This window comes from Phaenicophaeus curvirostris, chromosome 1 (genome assembly GCF_032191515.1).
Source record: "Phaenicophaeus curvirostris isolate KB17595 chromosome 1, BPBGC_Pcur_1.0, whole genome shotgun sequence".
In the NCBI taxonomy this organism is placed as follows: domain Eukaryota; kingdom Metazoa; phylum Chordata; class Aves; order Cuculiformes; family Cuculidae; genus Phaenicophaeus; species Phaenicophaeus curvirostris.
The window spans coordinates 111,617,814-111,627,758 of record NC_091392.1 but is presented as its reverse complement, the minus strand read 5'-3'; the positions used below and the strand labels follow the sequence as shown (position 1 = coordinate 111,627,758).

At 46.0% G+C, this 9,945-nt stretch overlaps 1 protein-coding gene across 5 annotated transcripts in view; it reads left to right on the top strand.

The window, feature by feature from the left end:
- The first annotated feature begins 4,859 nt into the window (after positions 1 to 4,859).
- Positions 4,860 to 9,945, top strand: part of TIAM1 (TIAM Rac1 associated GEF 1) — a 156,571-nt gene continuing 151,485 nt past the window's right edge. For 3 of the 5 annotated variants that reach the window (XM_069871003.1, XM_069870987.1, XM_069870996.1), the window contains exon 1: positions 4,860 to 5,175. The gene's annotated coding sequence lies outside the window, so the exon portion shown is untranslated. The remainder of the gene's footprint in view (positions 5,176 to 9,945) is intronic. The other 2 variants (XM_069870978.1, XM_069870960.1) reach the window with 1 other exon arrangement.

Sequence of the window (9,945 nt, the reverse complement as noted above, 5' to 3'; positions counted from 1 at the left end):
TTGATTCTGGCTCTCATGGTGTTCACTTGAAAAGTAAAAATGGTTTTAATGTGCTTGGCATGGGAGCTTTGATTTGAAATGAATGCTATCAGCTGTATTAAAAAGATGAAAAATTACATTGAAAAACGCATGTTCGTTTCTAGTCACAGTACTAAGGTTATGCCACAAAAAGCAGAATCCTTTCAATTGATAGTGTTTGCTCCTCCTGGCTCTTACCATGCTGCACTGTTGTTTTCATGTGTTGTCCTGTGGTTGCTTCTTGCTGATGGTGAAGCCAGCTCCTTGCTCTCTGCTGTGCTGTGAGAGGTTCCCCAGGCATCCTCAGCATGTGGGTCCCTTGGCATTGCCACATCCAGTTTGGCTTTTCCTGGGTGGTGGTGAAAGCCCTGCCTCCAGGCAGAGGGACGCCTCTGAGAGGACTGTACCCAGGCTACTGCCTCCTCCCCCGGAGTCCTGCTTTTTTGGCTATTTTGCCTGTTGCTGGTTGTTCAATGTACTCATTAAAAGCAATGGAAATTTGTGGATAAAAAGGAAGATAGAAAATGTAATCGACAGTAAGCTCTAATAGATTTGTACATGAAAACCAACTTGACATATTGCTGTGTTTGAGATTTATAATCTAATAATTTCTTCACTTGCACAGCAGGGACTGAAATAGCATGTAGTTATTTACATACAGGGAACATTAAACAACCACCTCTTTAAACCATGTATGAACATAAAATCCAACAACTGCTGCTGAGTAATGGTTATCCGTGAAAGATGAGAATAAAAATAAAGCAGAAAGAAATGTAATGAAAAGGTATTGTTGCAAGAAGTAGCTGTGACAGAGGCTTATTATATCTGTATACCAAACTGAAAATGTGAGCTTGTAAATCTGTATCATCTTGCCTCTTAACACTTATGCATTGAGCACGTGCGGGCAGGTTGCTTTATACTTGACTCTAGTTGTAGTGAGCTGCTGGGGGGTTGTGATGACTTATGCCTTTTCCATAAGGGACTAGAGGATGGGATACCACATTGATCCAGACTGCTTCAGACTTGTTGCCATCGCTCCTTTTGGGGCAGTTGTGGTCCCTCAGAAACCTGAGACTTTTTAGCTTACTGTCAGCTATCTTTGAGGCTGGCTCAGTTGCTCAGTGCCCTAACCTCCCAGCCACGGCGATGCCCGCTTGTCCTTTGAGGTGTAGCGCCAGGTAGCTGGCTCCCGAAACATCTCTGGTCCTGCAGAGATTAGGATTAATTTGTACACTGGTGCTAAGATGCGCTCCTAGGACCGTATTGTCAGGGCTGCGATGTTGCCTGCAGTGGGCAGGTGCTATATAGCACCTTGGCTGTGCTATAGTTGCTGTGGATGCTCGACAACCCCTGTGGCTGTTGCCAGGCTGCTGCAATGTACGTGTATGGGCTTCAGGTGCTTTAGTTTTGAGATCAGCAAAGGGATTAGGTTAGTGCTTTTTTCCTTCCTCTGTCAAGAGAAAAATGTGTGGAAGGGTATCTTCTTTGGAGAAGTCACTGCTCTTTCTGTATCATATGACATGTAGAGGCTTTCCCTAAAATACTATGTTTTCATGCATGCTTTTCATTGTTTGCTTAGTTTCTTGAAATACGCTGCTTGCTTTTCCGTCCTTTTCCAGTTCTAATACTAGTTAAGAACAGGAACTTGGAAATAATTCCCTAATAAAGGGTAAGTTTCCCCAAATGGGTGCAGCTGCAACCTGTAGAAGCTGTGCTTATCCCATAGGCATATTTTGATTGTAGGTTTAGATACTGGGATCTCAGTATGCAGGTTAGATAGAGAGCTATTGGTCGTAAGCAAGAAACATTTCCTCCCGATGAATTCACATCTGAATCTCCTCATTGCTGGAGTCCTCTGCTGTACTGGTGATGGTGAGCCTGAGAAAAGTAACTTTCATTGATCTTTAGGATAAAAGGAGAAGCTAATTTCAGTGATGCAAGAGGCTAAGACAGCGAGTTTCTATCCCAGAACTAAAAACTGGCTTGCGACTACTAAAACACTGTTTCTACAGCATTTTATCAAAATACTGTCACAGAATCACAGAATCGTAGAATAGTTTGGGTTGGAAGGGAACCAATGCTGCCCTTTGCATCTCTCTAGTCTTTCAGCCCTCTGCGTTCCTGTGCCCTGAAGGGAGGGCAATGAAAACTGTGGATGGCAGTCAGCTTAAGAAATATTTCGTTCTTAAATCCCCACTATGTTTAAGTAGGATTTTAGAAATCTTGACTGTATTTTAATTTGGTTTGTCAAAGTATAATTACTGCAAATGAGGTAAGAAACTAATTTAAACACAGCAAGTGTAGTGGAGAATCTAATTTTCAGAAATCAGTGGAAATATAATTGGAGTCATTAAGTGCTAACTTTGGTAATTAAGAGCCAGGTTTTGACGTTTCAGGCTTGCATTGCTAATTGTCCATGGAGAGGGCAGAAAAATATTTTGTTTGCTGTGAAATCAGTTGTTCCCTAGACCCGTGTAGCCTGTTACATGAACATGCCTGGCAGTTTGGGTGAACCTGTGTGCTGCCCTTGGGGTGGAAAACATGTCCGTGGCTAGACAGAAAGGGGCTTCACCTGCTCGGTGTCTGGCCTTGGCCAGGGAGGGCAATTGGGCTGCCCCCAGATCTTCTCTGATGCAGAGTAGCCCCTGCAATAGGAGTTTGACCAGCACAAGAGTGACTGTCTCAAATCAGGGCCTGGCCACTCTCAGCCAGGGTTTTGCTAGCATGATGAATGGCTACCAAGAGGCAGTGCTTCATTGATAGATGATGCTGCACAGTGTCGTGTCACAGGATACAGAGCAAAAGTGTGTACTTTATGATAATATTGAGGAGAAGGATCTTTCTAAGTCAGAGATAGATGCCCAGCTCCTTAACCTATCTTCCTTTCAAACTTGGATCTTGGATTGGAGGACCGTCTTGATAAAATCACTGGATCACTCTGCAGACTTAAAATGCTGTTAAAGTTATTCAGAAAAAAAATCGGTGGTAGGAGAAGTGCTTCCTTGTCACTGCTTGTTTGCAAAATTGTCTCTAAGAAGACCCGATGTTACGCATTTTTAACTCCTACAGTTCAGCCAAGATGCTCAGCTTGCTTTTGTTGTGATAACGGAGAAACCATAAAAAAACTCCAACATGCTGATAGTTATCGTCATATAAAACAAGCCTTATGTTTACTTTTATATTAAAAATGCTAATTTTTCAGAGCGATGGCATTTATAAGGAGTTTTTTCTTTCATTTCGTTGTTTTCCAAAACCCCAGATAATGCAGCTGTTTGGGCCTCCAGCATGGAAGCTGATGTGATAGTTTTCATGCTTTTCAGCTTTCACACCCACAAACAAATCCATCAGTGGCTGAGGCCTCTTGCTCTATATTTGAGTTTGTAATGATTTTACAGCCCAGCAGAAGCCAGACCTCAGCTAGGAAGTTGCTTAAAATGTGTTTTTGAAAACTTTGGCTGTGCTTATTTCTAAGGTGCATGAAAACCACTGGCAGTTTAAACATTTGTTTTAACCAGAAAACCCCTTTTTGGAGTCATGGTATTTTTCACAGTGCCTTGCAAAATTGCGTTTCCCTTCTCTTCCCAGGGATTAGAATCATAGAATCATAGAATCACCAGGTTGGAAGAGACCCACCAGATCATCGAGTCCAACCATTCCTATCAAACACTAAACCATGCCCCATGGATTGGAACGTTTAAAGCTGAACGGATGGTTCCTCGCGTGCTCATTCATATTTGTGCTAGATGCGGGGCATCCTCTGAAAAGCATGAGATACTTTTTGGAGTTGGACATCTAGTGGGTTGGGCATTCAGGGATGGGCAGTCCGATGAGCGCTCAGTGGGAGCAGCCTTTGCCACCCAGTCATGTTCAGAAGAAATAATCTCGCTGTCCCTCCCTCCCCTGTCCCTTTGCAGCCACGTGGTTTTCAGGACAACGCACTCAGAATACCTGGCAATGGCTGAACATGGTACAACAAAAGCCAGAGAAGCACTTTAAATAGCTAGAACAGATTGAAGAAATCATGCCAAGCTTTACCCACCAGGCTGGCTAGAAAGGACTGTCTCTTCATTGCCTGGTCTTCCATCAAGCAGCTCTTTTGGTGATGGGGGAAGAGGGAGCCCGGGCTGGGGTATGGGCTGGGCTTTCAGTAGATTTGTGTCCCCCTCTCCCAGGCACTAGGCACCCGGCTAAGCTCCTGCTTGCAGCTGCTGATTAAAGTAATGAGGATGCGCTTTGCTTTAGGCATAATTCCTTTCCTGTTACTTTTCCCTTCCTAGTTCCCTTTTGTTTTATTTCTTTAGACAGCCTGTGTTGCTGCCTAATTGGATTAGTAGGTCACTTACCGACTGACTGTGGGCTGTACAGGATTGGGACTGGTCCCTGAGGCTTAGCAGTTTGGGGGACTGATGTGGGCTGGCAGCCTGCTAAGCTGCTACAGTCCCATGGGGCCTCAGTAGAAAGTGGCATTTCCCGCCAAACCCTACAGTGGCTGGTCCATTGCTTTGTTTCACCTTGCTTTTTAGCTTTCGGGAGGAAAAATTTTACAAATCTTTGTTTTAAAGTGTGCCGTGCAGGGCATAGGTGTCCAAGCAGGATGTGCCATCTTCTGGGAAAGGCATCTAAATGTAAAACCTTCAATGCAGTTCAGATGTTTGCATATTAGAGATGAACAGCTCTTACTTAAAAAGTGTGTTCTGTATCCTAAACAAAATACCTCCTTGCAGTTTCCATGGTAAGCTCTCCTTCATAATTGAATAAGAGTCATAAATGGTTACATAAAATACAGATGAAATGCCGTATCGCAGCTGAAGGCTGCACTTGTCAACTCTGTGTTTGCTTTTTGCACAGGGGACCGTGCTGGTACCTGACGGGGAAGCTCGACCCAGGGCACAGCCATTTGGTGCATAAGCCCTGTACCCCTGACTGCTGAAGCCCAGCTTCCCAGAGAGAAGACCTCTACGGACCCTTCTGCTAAGGAGAAGCCAACTGCAGGAACCGTGAAGGCCAAAATCTCTTAACGGGACTACACAGAGGAAAACAGCCCTGCTGCTTTCAAGTTGTCTCTCTGCAGATAGAACTGTCAAAATCTCTCTTTCCAGAGCTGCTGTATTCACATAGAAGCTGATAGACCTTTGAAAAATAAGAGACCTTCCCAAGGTGAGTATAAGTGATGTGCCAGACCGTGTTTTTAAAACTTCATTCTTTTTTTTTTCTTTTCTTTTCCTTTCTTCAATGACTGAGGTGTTTTCAAGAAAGAGAAAAAATAAAGGTTTATTACTTTTGAGACAAGAATTTTTGGCTGTTCTACCTCTTAGGTTTTTGCAGTGTAAGTGTGTGTATCTGTTGTGCCATCATGTGCGTCTTCCCTGTTTCTGTGCCTCTTTAATTATGAGGAGTTGAGTATTCCACGCTTAAAATTTGTCACATGGACCCAGCAGCTGTTAAAAACAAATGAACAAATAAAAGCCCTGGGAATCCTCAGATGTGAATTAAACCTTTGGGGTTTGATGCTTGAAGCTTAGCAACGCTGCATTACCACCAGTGGAGCTTCTTGCAGGGGGTGGGGGTTCTCCTCCCAGACAAGAGGATGCTCATCTCTTGCACTCAGTGTGTGCATCACCAGTCCCTGCTGAGGGCTGTTCTGCCTGCACCCTGCTCTCCTGCCTGGTGTGGGTCCTGTCAGTGACAATCCTGGAAATGTGCTGGTGGTTTCGCAGTCTTGGACAGAGATCCCAGGAGTATGACTGTTGTCTGGGGGGATGGGGCAGAGCTGCTGGGCTCAGCCATGTGTGCAGTGCCCTTTGATCTGCAGCCCTGACCCTGCCCGTCGCTGCATGACATGCTGGCCCCTCAAATTCCTGCCTGTGGGTCGCATGGTGGCAGGGGTTGGTGCCTTGTTTTAAGTTTATTGCTGCCAGTGGTGCTGCATGTGCAGCCGGGTGATGCTGAAGTGTGTCCTATGTCCACACACCATTCACATTGGACTGGGAGCATGTCTAGGGGCATTATGTCACCTTGGAAAGACGGTATGTGGCAGGTTGCTTGTGGACATTGTTTTGCTGCTTCTCCCTCCCAGTAGCACTGCTGATTTGCAGGCAGCGGCTGCGCCAGCCCAGTGCTCTCGCTGCTTTCTGATTGCTGCACATATGGCATGTGAAATTACCCGGCGCTTGGTGACACACGTGGCAGTGGCAGTGGCAGCGCCAGCTAGCAGCAGAGTGGCAGACTGAACTCTCAATTTTCTTCTCTCCTCCAGAGGGAGGGGGTGAGAGTTTTTGTTCTTTTGTTTGTCTGAGTTGGTGTCGCAAAGAACGTTTCAAATAAGCCTACCGCCTGCGTGTGGAGGGGAGAGAAAGGAATGCAAGGGAGGTGACAACAAAGCTGTTGTCTTCCTTAGCTCCATCCGAGGAGCAAGACATAGTGGGGTTTCCTACTTCTCACTTTGGCAGAATGAGAAATTGCCCCTATGCTAACAAGTTGGACCCTGAGCATCTCGGCAGGCAGCCTGTGACAGCAGTGTCCGTGCAATGTGTCCTTGTGCCTTGGGGCAGTGGTGAGCTTGACCTCTGACAAAGTATTTGGGATTTTCCTGTGGCTGTCCCTGGCCTCAGTGCCCATTCAGATCCATGTGCTTGTGCCCACTTCTGTGTTCTGGGGAGGCGAAGGTGGCTCTTGGTTGTCCTCACTTTAAGGCAGCTGGTCCCTGTGCATGGTGCCGGGGCGTAAGCCCTCACCCCTGCTTTTTGTGGGGGGAAGAAAAGGAAGGAAGTGGGGAAGAAGGATGGATGATGTTGTCTCCATCCATCTTGAAGCCGTTGTGGTCTGTCCACAGCGCTGTGTGCCTCTGGGATGCCTGCCCTGCCAGCCTTCCCCTGTGGTGGAGAGGAGCGCTGGGGCTGTCTGGAGAATGTTGTGTCAGCTCCCACCCGTGGCACTTTTGGCGCAGCTTGGAAGTGTAGAGGCCTTGTTTGTTCCTGATGAAAGCTGAAGCGCTGCTGAAAGGGAGCATCCTCCGAGGTTGCTCCTGGCCCTGGACACGTCTGAGAGGGGCTGCTTTCTCTTCTGCTCTTTCCCTTCCTCCTCCTCCCTTTCTGGTTTTCCCTTGGGTGTTTGCTAACTGCAAAGCTGCTAATGTAAAATGAAAGCATGGAAATTTCATATTGTAGCAATTAATCAACCCTTCCTAATACTTTCCAGTTGTAAATTGCCAGCACTAACAGATGCACGCTGTTGCAGCCGAGCAGCTGATCCTGCCAGGAGCCGATGGTGGGTTATGTTTGGATGGTTACTGCGTCCTGGGAAGCTGTAGCACACTCCTACCCAAGTATAGCGCTCTGATTAGTTTAACAGAAAGTTTCCAGTTATTAGTTAAACATGTTTTTAGTAACTTCCCCCCCCCCGTACTTAACAAAAAATTAAATAGAAAAGGTGTTATATTGTTTCTAGGCTTTGGCTTGGTCCCTGCAGTGCATGAGAGCTGGTCAGTAAATTCTTGTTTGATTTCAGTACATGTAAGGTTATTTTTGCTGTGGGCCATACACACACAGATCTCCTTGTCAAGGATTTAGGAAAAAAAACCCAAAACCAAAACCCAAGGAATTTTCCCTTTAACAATGTGTTGTTGCACAGAAGCGGGATTTCTTGCCCTTTGACACCTGCAAGTCAGAAACCCCCGAGTAGCAGAGGTCAGGATTTGGGGAACGGGGTGGGGGGTTGTTGGTTCAGGCTGCACCCTGCTGATGGTACTTACGCAATCTGGATGAAGTGGTGCTGCTCCCATCCACTTCGTCTGCTGGATGTAGCTGGCTGGTGCGTTTTGATTAAAACATTGCAGGGAGGGGAAAATGAGGAAGAAACTAAGCGCATTTCCTATCTTAGGTTTTTAGGAGACACTTAAGGGAGTCCACTTGGATGGATAAAGGGCAAAGGCGAATTGTAAAAAGCACTTAAAGTTGTCTGGGGATTTCAGCCCTGTAGTTTGTAGCATGAAAGCTGGGCTTTTTTTTTAAGAAATGGCAATAAAAGCCAACAAGCCTAAAGACCCAGATTAATTTAGAAACTCTGTAGCTGGGGGAGGAGGGGTGGAAACAAGTGCAGTGACTCAGAATGACCCTTCCATCAGCTCCACAATTCCTCCAGAAATACGTGCAGCGTCCGAGCTGTGGTCGAACGCCGGGGTCCCCCAGGTGGTACAAGGCAGGCTGTACCTCAGACACTGGGGTACTGCCTTACTTCCCAAATGGCACCAGACGTCCCTGTGCAGTGCGCCGTAGTCGATGTGGGCTGCCTGTCAGCCTGGGCAATCGGTGAGGTGTGGTGCTGCCGAAGTAGTGGTGTCAGTCTGTCCTGAAAGTGCCAAGCAAGGCACAGAGGCTGTTTTGCGCTATGCAGCAGCTCTTTTGTGCAACTTATGGAAGTTGGCTTGCGGTTATACACACTGTCTGATGCGGATCAGTGCCTGTTATAAAGGATTTAATTATCCTGATGACCCGAAGTAGCAGAAGAGACAGGCCTCTTCACGTCGAGCCGTGATGGTGAGCGTGGTTACTTTACTTCCCCCTTTCCTTCTCCTCCCTCCTCTCCAATGTGAAGCTACAAAGTGAAAGATGATACCAGGATTCCTCTTTCCCAGGCTGCTATATACAATTGTTTCTATGATCTTTGTTTATATAGATCTAAGGCAGATTAAAGCGCCTTTTAAAATCAGAGGACTTGTCAGGAGACTGGCTGAGCCTGTGTACGTATCTCACAGAAAATATTTCAGACCTCCTGGTAGCTTCCATCCTCCTTTCCTAATCTTAAATTTGTGCAGCTGTGCATTTTGTGTCCCCCCCTCGAGCTCCCTGCTGGTCTAGGAAAATTTTAACCATTTATGCAGTCTACTGAGGCTACAGACAGATTCCCTCCCAATATTTATTAACCCACATTCTGTTCAGCGGGCAGCAGAGAAGAGAAGCCAGCTTATCTGCCTGTGGGGCCCTTTGAAGGGAGATGAGGACCCTAATGCAGGTGAGTGCTCACACCCGTAGCAAAGTTGAGCCCTTTCCACAAAGAAGCTGCCATCCTACCAGCAAGGATGACACCTGAAGGAGCAGCAGAGGCTTTGGGAGGCATAGTGGGGCTGCCCTTAAGGAAATGATACTGCAGGACATAAAAGCTGGATCTTCTCATTCCCTGTCTGATCTTTGTCAATAGGATGGGTCTCCTGACTGCAATGAGTTTCACCTGGATCAGAGAATATCTTCCCCTTTAGCATTCTCTGTAGTACTTCCCTGAGGTAGGTCATCAAACTCTCCAGACCAAACTCTCCTGAAGTTGTTGTAAGAAGCTCTATGTTGTGGTACATGTATATGTTCATAAAGAAATATCGCATGTGCGTATATATTGTAAATTATATTATGCATAATGGCATCTTACCAGATTAGGAAGTTAACTCAATTACTTTGTGAAAATGTTTTTACCTGTGTAGAAGGGAAGTATTGACAAATTTGTTGAAGTCTTTTTCCTGCGCTTCAGTTGGCGACGGACTAGGTAAAAAAGCTTGCTTTAGGAGTATGTTGGAGAAATTCTGTTTTGAAAAGCTGTTTGGTTTCTTAGGAGCATGTGCACATGCTTTTCTCTTTATGATCTTAGGTTTCAATGGTATTTAAGCCCTGTCTTTCAAAACTGAGTTATTCAGAAGCATTAGCCTCTTTAATAGTACCTAAAGTGGACAAGACCGTGTCTTAAATTGCTGCACATGTGTACTGTGCACAGTCTGGTCCCTACAGGGCCTGAGTAGCATCTTTGGATCACTGCAGAAACTCAGGAGCCCCTTATTCTTGAGCTTTGTATCCAGGTGGTGCAGGCGACTTGGCTGGAGCCCATACAGCAGAATGCACTGTGTATATGGAGAATTGCCAGATTTTTGTGACTGGCTAGGAAAAT